The sequence below is a fragment of the Lepidochelys olivacea genome (genome assembly GCF_965140295.1).
Source record: "Lepidochelys olivacea isolate rLepOli2 genome assembly, chromosome: 13".
Taxonomy (NCBI): Eukaryota; Metazoa; Chordata; order Testudines; family Cheloniidae; genus Lepidochelys; species Lepidochelys olivacea.
The window spans coordinates 8738741-8759672 of NC_140423.1; the positions used below are offsets into that span (position 1 = coordinate 8738741).

Here is a 20932-nt window from a genome sequence, read left to right on the forward strand (position 1 = left end):
AACCTTTCTATTGACATTTTGATTAGATGTCCATAACCTGGCTCTAAATAGAAGATATAACTATACTGAAGCACAACAAGGCTGATTTTAAATACCTATATCCCTGAAAGCTACCAATTAGAAACTTCCCTCCATGAGGAAATTCATTTAACTGCCTGTTTAAGGTGCATCTAACTGAGGTCTGTGGAAAAGTTAAAACTGCAAAAAATAAGGCAAGCAGAAATAAAGAAAATTTAATAATGAAGTCAGTTCAGAGGCATCAGGGCTAATTATTCTGTACAAGATAGTGGAGAAAATGTAGCCAAGTCTGGAGAACAAGTATTTCCTCTTTCACTCTGTGTCCCCAAATCTTCACAATACTGTTGATCTAATAGTCCTCATTTCCAATCTTACATATTTTTAGAAGTGTGATGATGGCTTATGGGCCTCCAGTATTTTCAATCCACCTCCTTTTGTTTCTCATGAACATGCAGACACACACCAGAAGACTTCTGCCATTGTGATTCCAGACTTCATGGAAACTTGTGATTCCAGTGTTCCATCCTGTACCAGAAAAAGTGATCACAGTAGTTTTAAACTCCCTGTTTTAAAGCAATAGAGAGGAAAAGACCACCATTCCCTGTTAGAACAGGAATTGTCATGCAGGGGCAATAATTAAGGTAAAAAGGAATGGAACACAGTGGCATAAACTTCACACAGGAAGGGAGATACACAATAATAAACTCATGCACAGCATGGCCCTAAATTATGCATGGTTGCATCTTCTGGATGACAAAAGACAGATATCATAGAAGATCAGTGAAAAGAAATATGACAGCTTTCACTTGTAATGCCCCTGTAGGCTTAGTTAAGGCTATGGCTACCTTAGAGAGCTTACAGCAGCGCAGCTGCACTGGCTCAGCTGTAAACTCTCTAGTGTAGCCGCTTTAAGCCGACAGGAGAGAGCTCTCCCCCAGCACTTAAGACGGCATAAGTTATGTTGCTCAGGGGGATCTATAGTGTAGCCATTGGCCCCTTAAGTGTCAGAAGATTGGATAAAGCTCCCTCTCAGTGCGTAAAAAGAAAAGGAGTACTAGTGGCACCTTAGAGACTAATCAATTTATTTGCGCATAAGCTTTCGTGAGCTACAGCTCACTTCATCGGATGCTGTAGCTCACGAAAGCTTATGCTCAAATAAATTTGTTAGTCTCTAAGGTGCCACTAGTACTCCTTTTCTTTTTGTGAATACAGACTAACACGGCTGCTACTCTGAAACCTCTCAGCGTGTGTTGACGGAATATATCTGGAATATATCTGTGTGGAAGTTTGTGTCTGTTAAGAGGAGTTGCAGGGAAACCCATGATAGTGGCATTTGATGACAGTGGAGGGACAGTTGTGGCAGATGTGAGTTTGACAGGCTGGCATTTGGGACAGTAGGAAAACAACCAGTAGAAGTTGATGACAGAAGCAGTTAGAGACAGTGGAAGTTGGATATAAGTGGCAATTGGTGACAGTGTGGCAATTGGTGGCAGAGTTGAAAGGACTTCTGTGGCATTTGGTGACAGGAAGTGGAAGCTGGTGACTGTGTGGGTCCCTAACAGTAGTTGATAACAGCGTCAGTTGAAGGGACACGTGTGGTAGCGGATGACGTTAATGGCAGTTGGAGTGAAACCGGTGGCAGCTGGTGACAGTGGAAGTATGTAGGACACCTACGGCCACTGGTGTTAGTGGCAGTTGGAAGCAACCAGTGGCAGTTGGAGGGACATACGGTAGTTGATGACAGTGGCATTTAGGAGGAAGGCTGTGGCAGTGTGAGTTGTTTGGACATGGGAATTGCTGACAGAACGTCAATTGGAAAACGATCTCTAACAGTGCCAGCTGAAGGAACACAAGTGCGGGCAGCTGTTGACTGTCTGCTGGAGAGATACTTGTGGAACCTGAAGACAGTTGGAGGAAAACATATGGCAACTGGTGACCATGGAAGCTGGTGATAGCAGACGCTGAAGGGAAATCTGTGGCAATTGGAGGGAAATCTGTGGCAACTGGTAACAGTTACAGGCAGTTTGGCAGGACAACTGTGGCAGCTGATATAACTGGAAGGTCACATGTGGGGTTAGTAGTATATAATAATAATACCTAGGTCTTATACAGTGGAGAAGTAGCAATAGAGGGACAGTTGTGGCAGTTGGAAGAGAGAGAAGGCCATATATCATAGAGCCAGTCTCTTTCCACTGCTGCAGTATGGGGGTGAGAGAAAGGAGGCCCTAATTTCCTCAGGGCTGCTACATAGTTATTGGGAGGTGGCTGGGAGTAATTGTAGAAATGGCCCAGGAAAGGCTGGTGGTTCAAGGGGGGGTAGGAAGGGGCAGTTGAAAGTGAGAGGAAGAACTTTCTCTAGAGTGGGTGAGGGGAAAAGGGGACAGATAACATATAAAGGAGTAAAGAGATGTGTGAGCCTAAGAAGTAGAAAAGTGGGGGAATTGAGTAATGGGTTGAAAGAAATGAACGTGCCAGGAGGGAAGGAGAGCAAGGATGGAGAAACAATGTTCAATAGTTAGCTATGGAGTAGGGAATGGATAACAAAGTATAGGAGTGAGGGAGAGAAGTGAAGGGGAATGAAAAGAGATAGGAAACATGAGAAGAAAAAATATGCTCTGTCAGTCTGTATAAAACTGAGGATCTTTTTTTTTCAAAAAAAGAAATGCAGGGGGCAAAGATGGAATAAATAAAATGTAGATATACAGAGAGAATAGTAGTAATATGGAAGAAAGAAAGTGGAGGGAGAAGACAACACTGGAAGAAGGAGATTAAAGGAAGGAAATAGAAAAGTAAATAAAGAAATGGAAAAAAGGAAAAGAAAAGCCTCACACCACAGAGGCTATCACAGTGTCAGAGCCAGGGTCATATCTGAGTACTCAAACCACTCGGAATAATAATGTATTTAGGAAGGTGAAAACTTTTATTTCATATAGGCTGATAACACAGTAAATGAAGTCATAGGTACAGTCACCGGGCAGTAGGTCTTCGACTGGGGGCGGGGATTACATTTTACCTCTAGAACAGTAGTATAGGATTCCAAAATTCTATTAGGTTCTTGTACTGTGCTCATCATTGTAGTATCTGAGCACCTCTCAAGAAAAACAAATCTACAGCAGGTACAATTTGTAATTGTACAAACCCTAACCCAGCTCAAAAAAATAATTAAAAAAATAGGAGCATTAAACCAGATTACTATCCATACATGACATACTAAGAAAACTTGGTAAACAAAAACTGCCAAACTGGGTACATTAGCTAACCTTAAATAGCCCCAACACCTTCGTCATTTTATTTGTACAGCCACAGTTTATGTAACATGCTAGCAATTTTTTTCAGTGCAAAACTGGGCCCAGAAGAGGCTGGTTTTGCTAAGCTTACTGAAGTCTACTGTGTGCATTTTCATTGTCCAGCTTGATTTTATTTATGAATTCAGGGTGAGTCAAATTTCAGGTTCCTGACAATAGGAGCAAATAAGAGATTTGCGCTAATAAGAACCCAATTTTTCACTATAGCTTTCCCACAACTTTTTTTAAAAAAAAACCCCTCAAAGGACTATGAAACTATCCCTCTCTTTCATAGGGCAGAGGGGATTGAGAGAACCAATCAGCAAAGAACTACTGGTTCTAGACTAGTTTGCTTGTAAAGCAGTGAGATAACAGTGATAAGTTTAATACCTACCTTAAAGATAAGATAAATTTAGATAGCTATGAAGATGGTGGAATCTTGTCTAAGAGTGATTATCTATAAATAGGACAGCAGCTGCCCCACAAGATAGTTTATGTTGAGGAGAGATGGAAATGATGAAAACATGGTCAGGGAATTTTGGGACACAGTCAATTTATTTTTTTAAACCGACTATTATTACAAATAAACCCAGAGATTAGAGAGAAAATATTTATTTTCTAGTTTGTTTAATTTGTGGTTTTGGTGCCAGTGTATAGGAGTCTTTCACACATCAAGGAGGTGAGAGAAAAAGCTTTTATTAAAATAGAAAATGTGTTTGTACAACTACAAACATTGGCAGAGGGACTTGATTTTTGATACAGTGATCTTTTCTGACTTTGTATTTGTACAGTACCTAGCACAATGGAGTCCCAATTCCAAATGTGGCCTTTACACGCTATGGTGCTATAGATATTAAATAATAATGTCTGAAAATGGAGGTTTCTCACCTGAAACTGGTGGGTTTTGTGATGGACGTTTCACATTCACAGGGTATGCCAATGGTACATCCTAGACTGGTTCAGGCTGCACTGTTGGTGCATCTTATGCAAAGGAATATACAGAGACCATTCAAAGTAGAACTACTTATAACTTGTTCTTTGAAACTGTAGAGATTTCAAGTTAACTATGGTCCCCTAATGGAATGGAGAAAGGAGGGACCATACATTTACGTTATTTAACAAAAACAACACTTTTTGGACATACATGACACCTTTTGTCAGATGATCTCACAGTGCTTTACAATAATTCATTCTAACACACCTCTCTAAAGTGTTTATATTTATATTGCATACGGGCAGATAAGGTACAGAGTGACATACCCACCTTCAACTCAGTAGCAAAGCCAAGAACAGAACCTAGGCATTCTGATGCTCAGTCCCAAGTCTCTAAACACTGAACCATACCTGTTATTAAAGGCAGGCAAAAATATAGCAGCCTGAGCTGCATGAGCATCTTTTATGCTGAAGTTGTTCTGAATCAGGTGAGGCAGGATTGACTAAACGATTTTGGATATTTGGATGATGATTGTTCACAGAACTGGAGGCTGTTAGTTTAAAAGAGATCCTTTCAAGAAGGTGGGTTAATTGGTAAAATGAATGGGATATAAACGACTGACTCAGCTGAACATTGCTGTTATGGTGATACAAACTGAAGACAAAGAACCTGAGGCTGGAAATAATTAGGATACAGAGATAGCCTTTCAAGAACAGTGGGGAGTGCTGTGTCTAGGCCTAAAGCACCTGAGTACAAGGTGGAAAAACTTGCAGTTGTGTGTTTTGCTACATAGTTTGTGTTGCTTTGCTCTTATGATCTTAGGCTGCATAGCATTTCTGGTGTGAGTCTTGGTACAGTGAGCTGTAGCTCACGAAAGCTTATGCTCAAGTAAACTTGTTAGTCTCTAAGGTGCCCCAAGTACTCCTTTTCTTTTTGTGAATACAGACTAACACGGCTGCTATTCAGAAACCTTAGTACATCTGTTCTACTCTCACAGCTTTGCTGACTTAAAAGAAGATAGAATGGAGGCAGGATTTCGTGAAGCTCTCAGGCAGAAAGTGAGAAAAGAGACAAGAGTGAGAGAAAGATATGGTACCTAAGGTTGAATACTGAGAATTTACAAGATGATAAAATAGAGATGGGGTGGCCATGAACTCATCTGTGGGAAATACAATACTTCAGAAGATTAGTCTGTAAATAAAGTTTGAGGTTAAGATCTGCATTAACTGGGATGGCAGGAGTCCATGAACTTTGCCCTATAGCCAGTTTCCAATAGCTCCACTCTTTAGTTAAGATATATACAGTTTGTAACAGTGATAACTAATGCTCTAAATCAAATTCATTGTGTCCAGACTACAAACCCATCATCACACTGGACCAGCATTTAAACTGTGTGTGGGGAGGGAATGGTGTGTCACAAGGGGTCACAGAGCTGGCAAAAATGAAAAAGCAAAGTGGGTTGCTGAGGTATGCACTGTCTTACCAAAAGTGCTACATCCTGATTATGATAGGATGCCTCACCCCTTTTCAGACCCATTTAAACACTGCATTTGCTGCTAACTAGTGACCTTCTCAAGAAGCCTCAGTATAGAGACTAGGGAATGGAGGGGAGTGGAGAATGAAAACTCACTCCCTACAGAACAAGTCAAAGACATGTTAGTGAGCACATATATATTAATCTCTCTGGAACATCAACAGAATAGAAAGCTTTAGTATTCTATATAAATACTAAATTCTGAAAAACTTATAATTTTATCTGAAAACTCAAAAACCTTTCAAAGATCTCTTAAAAACAATATGGCTACTTCTCTTTCTACATTAGACCAATTTTTTGAGCAGGATCAGTCACAGTTGCATTGAACACTAGTTCCTTGGCACCAAGTTTTAAATAGAGGATGAAGTAGGATTGTGCCACCCATTCCTCTTGTTAGAAGAAAGCAGTATATACAATAAGTGTGAGTAAGGAGAGGACATAAGGGAAAGAGAGTTCTTTTGTTAAATGTTTCAGTGTAGAGACCTGAATAGCACTAATTCTCTACACTAGACTCAGTGCTGGAGCCAGAGATATTAATCTCTCTCACCTCACCTGCAAGTCACTAGTAGATTCTCTTCCTTTCTATTCAAGGGGGGAGCAGACCATCTTATGCGGAACGAGGTGGCATGCTCATTCTTTCCACGCATAACACCTGCTGCAAGATCTATAGCTTGACTTTTCTCTGCAGTAGGTCTTGGATGTGTTGTAAAAGGTAAGTTTCAAAAACACCTTTGAGGATGTCAATAAATTCTCACTGTTTTTCTGCCCGGGTGTTGGGTTTTTTTGGTATTTTATACTTACTAAAAAAATGCAGCTTATCTCTAAATGGGACGTGGATTCAAATTGTTTCTCTGTTACAAGGTGCTGGGAATAGCAGTAGCTCCCCAACACAAAAACCATAATAACAGGAGGGTTTTAGTGAAGTTTCAGGAGGCAGATTGTTTATTTTATTTAATTCTTACCTTTCAGAAGCCAAACTACTCTAGATCAGTCTCTGATTAGAATTGTATCCCTGCACTGTTTTTCTGAATTGTCAGCTGTGGCTGTTGTAGTGGTACCTTATAGTTTGCATGTGCATTTGTAAGTTGTGACCTTTACTACTTCAAAGTGTTTTGTATTATTGCACTTGTTAATACCTCGCTTTACTCTTACAGCTGGACAAGGGTCTTGTGGTTAATGACCATTAAAGTGCAGTTCTGCCCTGAAAAGTGGCTCTAATAACATATGAGATTTAGTATTCATATTTTTTCACTGCTTTCCATATCAAATTTCCTTAGTTTACAAGTAAAAGGAGGGGTTTTTTCCCCCTAATTGCCACCCACACAGATGTATCCTGGGTTCTTTCCATCTCACTCATAATCATCATCAGTAATTTACTATGCCCGTAATACTACCTGCGCCAACCTACTGAAAGCTAATTTGGATTCACAGTTGTCACTGAAGCATCATAGGAAGACACTTTTGCACAGGTGTAACTGAGAGCATTAATTGACCTGAATAATCGTAATTACTGATGATGCATGATCTAGAAAGAACCCAATTTGGCTTTGGCGCCCAGGGTGGTAATGTGAGTTAGACAAAAAATCTTTTTTTTTTTTTTGTAAACTGAAAGGAAAAATCAGTGAGAAACAGTGAATTGGAACCCCATAATGATGATGTATAGAATCACTGATCAGGCTAGAACAATCCTGTAATAGGATGGAGGGGAGGGATAGCTCAGTGGTTTGAGCATTGGCCTGCTAAACCTGGGATTGTGAGTTCAATCCTTGAGGGGGCCATTTAGGGATCTGGGGCAAAAATTAGGGACTGGTCCTGCTTTGAGCAGGGGGTTGGACTAGATGACCTCCTGAGGTCCCTTCCAACCCTGATATTCTATGAACCCATTAAAGTCACTGATGTAGGTAGTGTTCCTTGCTGATGTTTACAGTCAAAAGGTTACATTGATTCTATTGTCTCATTGAATTACTCCACCCAGGTAAAATAGAGGTGGGTGTGGCTCTACAAAAAGAGAAGATATGATGCAGGTTGAGTAATCCTGAGATAGAAACCTCAGAAGAAATAGAGCATAGGAAGAAGCCTTGAGATGAACTTTATTAATTTCTTTAATATAGCCAAACCTCAGGAAGCAGGTGAATTTTTGATTCTATACAACTTATGTTTACCTGCTCAGAAACACTGACAATCTCTGTATTATCAGAAGAAAAGTAATGATGAAGGGAGGTTGATGTAGCCTGTCAAGGTTTTTGTGGAACTAACATTCCAAAGTTGATGGTGGTATATAGTGACTTCAGTTTCTAGTGGACTTGTGGTCCACATCACAATTTAGCATAATTGTTGGGAAGCTCAGAGGGAGGCCAAGAATGGAGAGAGATTTATTCTCTAACCCTTTAAAGTGGTCCTTCCAGAGTTGTTGTGTTAGGCTGAACAGATAGGGGATAAGTAGCAAGAGTAGATGAATTCAAGAAGTTTTGTTTTTATGCCAGTCTTCCCAGTGATATAAGCAAAATGGTTTTCTAGAAAGTTATTTGAAGTTACCTAGGAGGGGTGTGACGCTGTCACAGGTAATTCAGTCACTATATAATACAATAAGTAATTCAAACTAAGCTTAAAATCCCCTTTGTTTACTTCGTCTTTTACATGTTTTGAAAACTTAAGACACTGGTCTTGGAAGCCTCGCTCTGCTTACCAAACTCTGTTTTACTAATGAATTTTAATTGTATGTAAGTGTTCTGTAGTATTAAGACTATTTTATATTCTCATGTTGCAGTACGATGCCATGGTAGACTTGACATTAACTTCTGATTTATAACTTTATTGTTCTTTGGGTACTGTGCGTTCGTACTTCAGCTGTGCCAGGCTACCAAGTAGTAAAATTGTACTTCACTTGCTGAATATTCAGTTCAAGGAATACTAAAGGAACAATAAAATTATTGGTTCACTGAACTGATTATTGCAGGAGAACTGGATGTCTGTTTTGCTCTGTGGACAATAATTAAGGGAAACAAGTTTTATAGTCTCAAAACCAACTTGACTTTCTGACAGAAGACTGAGGGATATACGTACACATTCTTTATTGCTACCTCCATTAGTATTCTTTTTAAAATAGTGTTGTATGCAAATTACCTCCTATCTGGTAATACATACATAGACTGTTTACACAAACACATGGGTTGGCTGTCCTCTCTGAAAAATTAACTAATAGTTAGTGCAGGTATTGTTGTGTCTCTGCAATAATGAAAGGGATATCATGAGCAGCCTCATGAAGAAAAGCACTACTATAAAGGGACAATTTAGAACATAAGAATCTAAATGTCCACCTGGGTGCATCATCTCCTTTGAATTGGCGTTTGTACCCCATTATGTATTTTGAGGGGTAAAATATTTGACTCCTTTTTAAACTTACGCTAGTTTCTTCTTTTGCTGCCTATTGTATTTTATTCTATATTTCGGTCAGTCCTTCCTTCTGGAGTTTTGAAAGCGTAGGTGTGCTAAAGCATGAAAAATGGGGGAAGGAAACATAGGAAGATCCTCAAACTCCATCAGAAAAGGAGATGATCTCTTAGAAAGATGGGGTGAAGGAGACATGTATGCCTAAATATGCAAACTTCAGTAGAGATCGGCTTAGAGTGTTCTAAGTCTGACCTGTTTTGTTATAATTTACTTGGGGCCAGATTCAGCAACTGTTACTCACAATGAATAGCACCTTACTCTGCAAGTTGGCCCACTGATTATTCTCCAACAGTCAGATTCGGCCAGCCTGAAAGTATGAGTTGTTCGTTTTTTTGCTTTTTTTTTTTTTTTTTTTTTTAAGAAAATTATTCCAACTACTATAGGTTAAGTCCACAAACATTTTAGACTGTTGCAAAGTTCAGAAAAACACCTGTTTAAAAGCCCTCTTACACTATGATGTTTTCATTGCGTGAGCCAGCTCTGTGAAGGAGCTATGACACTATTATTTTAATCAATTTCATGTCATAATCACATTTATAAAGAGAAGGCAGGAAAAAAAGGCAGAGTCTCAAGAAAATTGGTATAATGTTGCCATTGACTTTTGGGGTTCCAAATTTATAAAATTATTAGATACAATCTGCATAGAAAATCAGCAAATACCGTTCTCTCCCCCTTGCTTTCATCTTCTAGAATTGAGTAAAGTGATACACACTACACTCTTTACCTTAGCTATATGGTTCAATACCTCTTGCATCCACTTCTCTTCTTAAGGTCACTGAAATCAGTCTGGTGCTGCCATGAAAGATTCTGTAGTGGCCCATAGTGCTTGATAAAACCTTTTGCTAGGCTTATAGTTTGGGTCTTGAACATAGCAGATTGATGATTTAACCATCTCTGTCACTGTCTAATAAAGGGTGAAAGGCCTGCTCACACAATCTGCCAGTTCTTCCAGCTCAAAAAACTAATGGAGTCTGGATTTTGACCTAAGCATTGTAGACATGCTGAAAGCTTTGACAAAAGCTCTTTGGGACATTAGATACCCATCAGAACCTTTCAACAGTAAGCCATAATGTGTATTTTCAGGTACGAGACTCAGTCCTGCATACACTGCCACCTATTGCTCAATTTAATTATAAGATCTTAAGGACAGAGAATGTCTCTTATTTTATGTTTGTGCAATGCCTCCGTAAGTGTCCTAATCTTGATTAAGGCTCCTAGATGCTACTGTAATACAAATAATAAAATATCAGGTTCTGCTGAATGAATGTATTCATCTACAGCAACTATTGTTGATGCTGTGTCAGTTATGAAGCTATACCTGTTCTTAGATGCTGACCTAGGAAAAGCAAGTCAACTCTTTACCTTCAGTGTTTCCTAATTTTCCTCCTCCTTTTTTTTCGGTTGGGAGATATGTGGGAGGAAATGGAATAGTATGGTAGCAAGCAAATGGAATAAAAGGATGACCCTGATCTAGAACTGGCAAAATCAGTCACTGTCGCGGAGAGGTAGGCATGCATGTTGAGTCCAAGCTTTTCTAGAGGGGGAGATTGGTCCAGTGGTTTAGGTACTAGCCTAGGACTTGGGAAACCTACCTTGAATTTGTGCTCTATCACAGACTTCCTGTGTGACCTTGTGCCGCTTAGCTTTTCTGGGTATGTCTACGTGGCTGCTGGGAACTGCAGCCTGGGTTGACAGACTTACTGTAACAGGCTTAAAAATAGCAATATGGATGTTTGGGCATTGAAGCCTAGGGGAGGGAGCATGGACTTCTGAGCCCAAACATCAAAGCAAATGCCTCCGCAGCTATTTTTGTACACTGCTCTGAGCCCCACCAGCACCAGTCTGTCCACCTGGGCTGTGAGACTTGCTCCCAGCAGCTGCGTAAACATACCCTCTGTATCCCAGTTCCCCATCTGTAAAATGGGGATAATACTTCCCTAATTCCCTCTCTGTTGTACCTATGCATCTATAGACAAAGTTCAAGTGTCTTGTCAATTATTGAAAGTTTAAATTTTAAGGACATATTCTGCCCTTTTTAGGGAAGAAATGTAGAAAGGTTAAGATTGAGCTGGGTAAGGAATTGTATCATTCTGTCCTGAGAACTTTTTTTCTGTGGCAGTGAGCATGAGTAGAACCACAGAAGAGGCTGGGGGAGGGGACATGCAGAAGCTGTACACAACTGCATGCTTAAGGTTGCTTAAGATGGTGCCTCGATGTCATCAGGCACCAATTAAACCTTTCTATCTGGGTGCATCAAAGTTTGGATGTCTACCAATAGCAAGTTGATGGCATCATTAAAGTTATCAGTTTTAGGTAGTAACTTTGTTTTTCCAGCATTTTAGCCTGACAACTCCCACATTTCTGTATTACACATTCTGGGAGGTGCAGGGCATAGGAAGGGGAAATTACTGAATTTCTGCACTGAACCACTTTGATAGTTTTAATTGGTATGGCGTCATGTAGGAAGTTCCAGTTTGTGTGAGTATTTGGAGACACGTTTTCTAATATGCTGACGCTCTTTAGCACAAAAGTAATGGGAATATATCTATCCTAGGGTTTCACACTGTTGCTCATAACTGAGCAATAGTGAAATCCTTAGTGGACTTCATGGAATCTCTAGCTGTTTTCCTTTTTGGTGTAAATACTCTGCTTGGGGGTGGGGTGGAGTGGGATTTCTGTTGTGGACTGACCACTTTGTAATAAAAAGTGACCACATTCCAGCTAGAGTTCACTTTTTTTGCTGTCAGTCATTTTCTTGACACTCAGACTTCCAGCAAGGTAACCATAATGATTAAATGTTATTCTAACAGAAAATAGGGATCCCTTTTTGGCCCTTATAATAAAGAGTGCAAATTGGATGACTCCCTCCAATAATAAAGTGAGACCCAGTTGCATATGGGTGAGTGAATTCACTTCTTGTAAGACTTTATCAGTCAAGACAACATGGTTAAAGGATCACAGTTTGGCAAGACTGATTACTTTAAAGTTACCAGAAATTATATGAATTAGTTCAGAGGCAAATTATTTTCAGTTTGTCTAATACTGTAACTTGTCATAACCACCAATATCTGAAATTGTTGAAATCAGTTTTGGTGAGCTTGAGGACTATAAAATCCTGGCATACTTACCTGGATAATACTCTAATCACTTCCATGAAACATCTTGACTTAAGAAATTAATGGTGGATAGAGGACTTTCAAGTACACTATAAAACTCAAATCTTCAATGGCACAGATAGAATGTTGCACATTTCTAGTAGCCTACATTCCGGAATTGTTGAAACTTCTGAAACAAACAAAAAACCTAATGGCAGTTTGAATGTGTAGTTGGAATCCTTGGAATCTTCTCAAGCTGGCACTCTGCTTCTATCAGTAATATTCCCGGGCCCCTCCCTTGCAGATGACTCCAGATCTTGATACCTCCTCCCTTGGCAAGCAATAAGAGAGTAGAGTGAGGAGTTAAATTAAGAGCTGTTAGAAAAGAGAAGACCCCCAGACATTTGTGTGAACTATAAATCCCTGAAGGCCTTTAGGAACAACATGATAAAGGACTGCTCTCTAAATGAATTGCCTGCCATGATATTTTCCGTTTGAAGAGCAAGCATATGACAAAGTAAAATGGATTGAATATGTCCCCTAACAAGTAAAGGGGAGTTGGGTGCCTAGCTGCCCTTTTTGCCTTTGAAAAATCTTCCCTAAATTGTCAGAAGGACTCTTTCCAGCAGATAGTTACAGCCTCCATGCTTTATTTGTTTCTCAATTAGTCAAGAGGCCTTTGTTAGAGAATTTGAGTTTTCTGAAGAAAAAGGTTCTTCCCATACTTTCAAGAAAAACAGTTAGGTTGTTCTGTTAAACCACATCACATCTTATATCACTGCATCTAAATAGCCTTAATGTATATGGAGGATGGTTCTTTTAATGCCATTGCTGGAGTTCCACTGAACCTTCTGTCACTGGTATGTATGCTCTACTGGTGTGCATGAATGATTATGATGTACTTGCTACATCATAGCATTATGCTATATCTGTTGTACCTGACACATTCAGTTGCAATCTAAGGGTTAAGGCAGTGGTTCTCAAACTTTTCTTCTGGTGACCCCTTTCACATAGCAAGCCTCTAAGTGTGACCCCCCCCTTATAAATTAAAAACACTTTTAAATATATTTAACACCATTATAAATGTTGGAGGCAAAGCGAGGTTTGGGGTGGAGGCTGACAGCTCATGACCCCCCATGTAATAACCTCACGACCCCCTGTGAGGCCCCGACCCCCCGTTTGAGAACCCCAGGGTTAGTGGTTCTATAGCTAGTAAAGTAGGCAAGTGTCAAGATAAATGTTGTCTCTAAATGGCAAATGGGGATTGAGTGGGTGGGGTAAGATTACAATAGAAAGGGATTGCATAGTTCACTTCCAGGAATCTTCTGTATGTTCATATGCTGTTTATTTCACAGATAAAAATTTAGCACCTCAATGATTAGGAATGATTTGTCATATCATAAAATATGGCAAGACTGGAAAATCTGTCTGACCTAGGACAGTGCGTAGAGAAGCTTTCACCACACTTGCCTGGATCATATATAGCTCTAACCATTTCTATTTATTAATCCCTTATTGTTAAGAGCGATAATTTAATCAAATTACTTTTAAAGGGGGTAGAAAAAAAAAAAGACTAGCCAAAAGACATTGTAAAACAAAAATTCGACACTCAATTGAATTTACATAAGCTGGTACAGAGAAACAAGAAACCCAACCACCATTAAAGATTTGATTTTGCTATCCAATCAAGCTCTGCTCATGTGGTTGAAGGTCATGAGAGAGCCTCCAGAGGCATTATATCTTTATAATTAAACAGTTGCTTGTTTGATCTTGATGGGCATATCTGTAGTGTGTGCATTTATTCCTAAATTGAAAGTAAAATAACTCTTTTCCTCTAATTCTTCCTTCTGTGTATCAGTATAGGGTTCAGAGTAACAGCCTTGTTAGTCTGTATTTGCAAAAAGAAAAGGAGTACTTGTGGCACCTTAGAGACTAACCAATTTATTTGAGCATAAGCTTTCGTGAGCTACAGCTCACTTGAGCTCTGTAGCTGCACTGTAGCTCACGAAAGCTCATGCTCAAATAAATTGGTTAGTCTCTAAGGTGCTACAAGTACTCCTTTTCTTTTTTCAGTATAGGGTTTTATTTCTAATATATGTATAACAATATTCTTGGTGTTTGTATGGAACTGATCTGGACGCACCGTACACTTATTTGTACAGAGACTATGCCACTTGACTCATGTGCAGAAAAAATCAGCATGTGGATTTTCAGGTTGGCCAACGTGTGGGCATATTGATGTACAGCTGCATCATCTTCAACAGGAGCTTTATGTCCCTCTTGCTTGGCATAGCACACCTAAATTTGTTACTAGATCCTCTCTCTCTTACATGAAGACGTGAACAAAGTGTTAAGAATAAAGGTGGTGGAAAAGAAGTATTTCTGCAAAAGTAGATCCCTAATTCTGTAACAGCTGAACAGCATAAAAAAACTGGGACACTGAAATCAATAGGACAGAATATTCTCATACAGTCATAGTCTTTTGTTGCTAGGTAAAATACAGAGGCTTTTATAGCACAAACATGCTGAAGTAAAGCAAACATTTATTTTGAAAACAGGAGACCTTAATTCTATGACAGTTTTTTAAATGACTAAAACCCACTTCTGTGCTGCCTGCAACTAGTGAGTTGTCCTCTTTGTACTTATTGAAGTATTTGTTTTGCTGTAAATTGTGAAATAGTTATACTAGCCCAGTTTAAGAGAATGTTGTTACCTGGATTGATGTGCTGAACTTCTTCACATGAATATTTTTCAGAGTAGCAGCCGTGTTAGTCTGTATTCACAAAAAGAAAAGGCATCTTGCATCCGATGAAGTGAACTGCAGCTCACAAAAGCTTATGCTCAAATAAATTGGTTAGTCTCTAAGGTGCCACAAGTCCTCCTTTTCTTTTCACATGAATATGTAGCAGTAAATTCCGGCTAGGTTATCAGGAATTCTTAGTTGGCACCCATTCCATTTAGTATAATATAGCTTCTAAAGAATTCCATAAACCAGTACACACATCACAGGCGCAACATGTCTCAATCAGTGAGAAGCTGTATAGTCTAATAGTCAAAATAGAGGACTGAGGCAGGAGACCCCCCATTCTGTTTTCAGTTCTTTTGCTATCTCAGTGTGCAACCCTGGCCAAATCACTTGAGTGTGTTTCATAGTACTTATTTATACAGAGCACTTTAAGATACAGGTAATCAGATTTGAAGTGCAAAGTCTGACTTCATGATGTCAATCAATGTCAATATTAGTATACAGAGCTCATAATTTTTAAATAGAATATCTTACTAGAATAATTACACAATATATAAAGTACCTTGGAGTGGCTCAGATCCTTTCCAGTAGATGTCAGTTGGTATTAATGAGTAACTAGTCATCAGAACGAACAAAGTTTTTTCCAAGGGTTTGGCATATCACCCTTAGTGCTCAGTGTGTATTTTATAGCGTAGTTTGAGTTGTTAACGCTGATCCAGGTAGGTTAGTATGATCTAATTAGGGTAAGACTCTGTCAACTTCAACTGCATTTATGGACTGAATGTGTCAATGGTTAAAACCCAACTTGTGTATGTTGGAAGCACCAATGGGTGGGTTGGGGGAGTGAGTGTGTGGGTCCGTGCGTGTAAAACAAAGAAAACCCATCAGTAGTAGGTTGGCTGTTCCACAACTCACCCATTTATTGATGGGGACTTATGCTACAGCTATGATTGATCATGTGAGTAATGTGGGTCATTTTTCACTAGGCATTAACAGATATTCAATATGTTTATGATCAGAAACTACTCCCCCTCCATTGAAACACTTGAAAATTGCATCTTACGCTCAGAGATGTTCTCACTCCACTAACTGATCACTGTGTTATAAGATAGATCGTTATAATGAGCTTTAGGCCCAAGTTAAGGGCTCTTAAACAACTCCAACACCTTCAGCCTCATATGGTAACGCCTATGTGCCATGATCTTTGCAGGCTGTCTGAAGGGAACTTCCTATGTTATTTAAAGTTTTAAATACTAAAAGCATCAGTCTATCTACCATCAGCATGTAGATATAGCTGCAATTAAGAGGGGGATTACATTATAAAGGTACACTTTTGTGAGCACAAAACAAGACTTTCAGTCAAAGATGCAGGACTGATATTCCAGTCCTTCCCATCAACAATTTCCATGGTTCACCTGTATGATTGACCCTTGCAGACTAAGGTGAAGACCTTTCCTTTGTAATTGTGAGGTGGACAGTGTAGTTCTTACTGTATGTAGAATTTTGGACTTTAGGCAGTGACACCAAAAATGAGTAATGTATTACAAGGAAATGCCCACTGTGATACTGATTTTAAAGTCTGTTTATTGTTTTACAGCATCCAAAAGAGCAGAAGGCACATCACAGAACTTAAAGAAGGCATGGTTCCCTACACTGAAGGGCTCATACTCTAAACACACGATGTAATAAGTGGCTTCCACTGAAAAACCATGCAGGGAGAGTGAAAGGATAGGAGCTTGTAGGATTGCTTATAGAGTAATATACAAGTTAAATGAGTTTCTATAGAAATTTTGTACTGCCGTTACTTAAGAACATAAGAATGGCTATACTGGGTCAGACCAAAGGTCTATTAAGTCCAGTATCCTGTCCTCTGATAGTGGCCAATGGCTGGTCCCCCAAAGGGAATGAACAGACAGGTTATCATAAAGTGATCCATGCCCTGTCACTCAATCCCATCTTCTGGCAAAAAGGGCTAGGGACACCATTCCTGCCCATCCTGCCTAATAGCCATTAATGGACCTAAATAGGGTAGTTATTACCATATGATAGGAGCCTTGTCCAGTGTTTAAAACAAGCCTCTGAGAACGAAGACTTCTGGATTTTTATTTCTAATTCACTATGGGTGGGATCCACAAAGGGATTTACGGGTTGCAATACTGCAATCTACAAAGCCTGAGTTTAGGTGCACAGGCACCTAAGAATGTGATCCACAAAAGCCATTCCATTTGGTGGGGAACTGTCTAAGCTAGCCAATGGGAGATGCTGACCACAGTGGGTATGTGCTAAGCCCTGCTCCTCTCTGAGATAGGCATCTAAGTCTAGACTGCAGGGGAGGCATCTGGTTCTACTTAGCAATCCACAAATGGGAACCTGCTGGCTAGAATAAAGTGGCTTAGGTTCCTAAGCTGTTTCTTGAGAGGAGTGTGTGCTTCCCACCTTAACTTTTAGCCCAGTAGTTAGAACACTTAAATAGTATGTTCGAGACCCAGGTTCAATTCAATTCCCCCCTTTCCTCCAGAGGAGGTCCAGTGCTCTCACCACTGGGCTAAAAGTTAAGGTGAGCAGAACTGTTCCCTCTAAGCTGTGTGCGTGTGCGCACGCATACAGATCCTAAACCCCGCACACACGTCGAAACACCACGCTCACAAAAATTTGCACAACACAAAAACTTGCACAGAAATTTTTTGCACACACGGCCTGTCAAAAATTAGAGGGAACACTGGAGAGCAGCACTTCCTCCTATGGTCAGATTTTGAATGGGATCCACTCTGGTAAGCAGCCTCTGAGCATGCCTACTGGATTGGGCCCTGCCTGCAAGTTAGGCAGTCAAGTTCCTATCTTCCCCTGGTTCATGAATCCTTCTGGGGTTTAGGGAAGAGACAGGCAGCCAGATGTTTAGAAGAAGGCACATGTGTGTACGTCCAGAGACTGAAACACAGATGCCTAGGGAACTTTTACTTTGAAAACTTAAGTGCCTACGTGGTTTGACAGTAGTTTTGTGGAGTCAAAACAGGAACTTAGGCACCTATGTACCTTTTGTGGATCTGGGCCTATGTGACCATAAGATAGGGTCTAACTGCCCTAAAAACACTGGCAGTAGAAGAATGTAGAGTCCTGCTAGCTCTCAATGTCCTTAAATCAGATGTCATCTGTTCCTCCCTGGTTGCTGACCACAATACTGCCATTTAGTGATTCCATATGTCCCTATTGCTATTTTAATTCTGCCTTTACTTAAGCTCTTCCCTCTTACCCCACTTCTCCCCTCCATTGCTCATTTTCACCTTTTTCCATTATGGCGACAACCTGGGGCTCTACTCGGCCCAGGTGGGCAAAGGGGAAGAAAGGATGGCTTTTGGCTACCTTTGTCATCCTGACGTGATCAGGGCTGCTACAGTTTTCATCTGCTTCCTTTGTCCTTGGACCCATTCTGGCAGCTGCTGTAAGCTACTAATCACTATCCCACTTCTGGGATGTACTTGGACCTCTCCTCAAGATTTCCTGCTCCTTTTTGATTAACGGAATTGGAAAGAGCTTTGTGAGTAATGCCTAAATGGAGGTATGCCTACCTAAGGCAGCAACATGGGAAGGTACCATTCGCTTGTAAAAGAGGCACTTAAAAGGAGACCTGCCCTGCCACTGCATTGCTGTTGATAAATGCCACGAAATGCACATTGGAAAACATAATCCCATCTATACATATAAAATGATGGGGTCTGCTCCAACCCCTATCCACACCCCTGACCACCACCCTGAACTCCCCTGCCCTCTGTCCAACGCTCCCTGCCCCTTTACTGCGTTGCCTGGAGTGCCACCCAGCTGGAGCCAGCCACGCCACCACGCAGCACAGAGTATCGGGTCAGGCTGCGGCTCTGCAGCTGCGCTGCCTGGCAAGAGCTCTCAGTCCCACCGCCCAGAGCATTGCGGCCAGTGGCGCAGTTAGCTGAGGCTGTGGGAGAGGGGGAACAGCAGGAGAGGGGCCGAGGACTAGCCTCCCAGGCCAGGAGCTCAGGGGCTGGGCAGGAGGGTCCCATGGGGTGGATGTGACCTGCGAGCCATAGTTTGCCCACCTCTGTTGTGGATAGTTCTCTTCCAAACATCCATTCAATGTGCAGCGGCAGTCAAAAGAGCAAACAGAATGTGAGGAATCATTAAGAAAGGGATAGATAAGACAGAAAATATCATATTGCCTCTATATAAATCCATGCTGTGTGCAAATGTTCTTGTCCCCATCTGAAAAAAGATATATTGGAATTGGAAAAGGTGCAGAAAAGGGCAACCAAAATTATTAGGAGTCTGGAAAGGCTGCTGTAGGAGGAGAGATTAATAAGACTGGGACTTTTCAGCTTGGAAAAGAGACTACTAAGGGGGAGGATTTGATAGAGGTCTATGAAATCATGACTGGTGCAGAGAAAGTAAAGAAGGAAGTGTTATTTACTCCTCATGACACAAATGAAATTAGGTAGCAGGTTTAAAACAAACAAAAGGAAGTATTTTTTTCACACAATGTACAGTCAACCTGTGGAACTCCTTGCCAGAGGATGTTGTGAAGGCCAAGACTATAACAGGGTTCAGAAAAGAACTAGACTAGTTCATGGATGGACAGGGATGGTGTCCCTAGCCTGTTTGCTTTGATAGGGGATGGATCACCTGTTCTGCTCATTTCCTCTGGGGCACCTGGCATGGGCCATTGTTTGAAGACGGGATACTGGGTTAGATGGACCTTTGGTCTGACCCAGTATGGCCATTCTTATGTTTTTATTGCTGGAATTGAGCAACAAGCCCTAAGATAACACTTGTCTTTAGAATACTACAGCTGTTTAGTTCAACCAGTATTGATTAGTTCAGCCAATATGGATTAGAAAATAAAGCTTGGAAGATGTATGAAGAGGAAACAGGTCCTTTCTTTGCTCCTCCTTTCAAGCTGGTGTTGAAATGGTGGATGACAAGTTTATATCAAATCATTAAAAACAAGGCTAGAAAGATACATTATTCATTTTAAAGGCTAGTTAACTGACATGTTCGGCTAGGGGAATTTAGACACTGATTAATAAATTCAGATGTCTGAAGGAGTGAGACAACCACTTTCAATACTTTTAAAAATTCTCTGTGAAGAGATCAGAATTCTAATAGGGCTGATTGGGAGGGAAGAATAAGAACCACAGTATAGAGAGAGTTCTACAATATGAATACATATCTCCAACTATTAACAGGAGAAAAATGTGTGTCACTAATTTTGGAAGTAGAAGAGCAGCAGAAGCAAGACTTTACAACTATAAGCAATGTATTCCTGAGAGATCCAGTACCTCTTAAGGCAAGTATTAATTGCAAACATGTGTACTTGAGGAGTAAGACAGTTAATTATCTAATGTCTTTCCTTCACATGAATTTGGATAGCTGACTTTACCATTTTATAGACTGGCCAGATGATTTTAGGGAGGGGCATTTGTGACTAAGATATACAAGGGGGTTTTCTGTACTTTTTTCCTTCTTGCCTCCTAACAGCTAAACATTGCTCAAGTGACTCACTTCATGTAACAGAAGTGCTGGCTACATGGATCACAGCAGATGTATAATACAGAAAGTAATGATACCCTAATACTGAGGGATTTATAAGTATACAATATTTTGTCTCTAGCCTATTTGAAGTAGAGAAGCCTTGGAGAACCTTTGAGTGTCACTGACATGTCTCCATCTTTGCAGCCCATCGTGACTCATTAGGACACGAAGATTCACGCACTGATGAACTACACAGGATCTGAGTCCTATCCTACTGCAACAAAAATTTCAACATTAAGTTCTAGCCACTCCAAGTGAACAACAAAACAGAGGTAAGGCAAACCATGATCTGTAATATTTAAACAAGTTGTTACT

The 20932-nt window shown here is 40.3% G+C and overlaps 1 protein-coding gene across 1 annotated transcript in view; it reads left to right on the plus strand.

The window, feature by feature from the left end:
* Positions 1–20759: 20759 nt before the first annotated feature.
* TAF4 (TATA-box binding protein associated factor 4) overlaps positions 20760–20932 on the plus strand; it is a gene marked incomplete at its 5' end in the record, with an annotated part of 66970 nt that continues 66797 nt past the window's right edge. Inside the window, one exon of the mRNA XM_084645329.1 lies at positions 20760–20889. The remainder of the gene's footprint in view (positions 20890–20932) is intronic.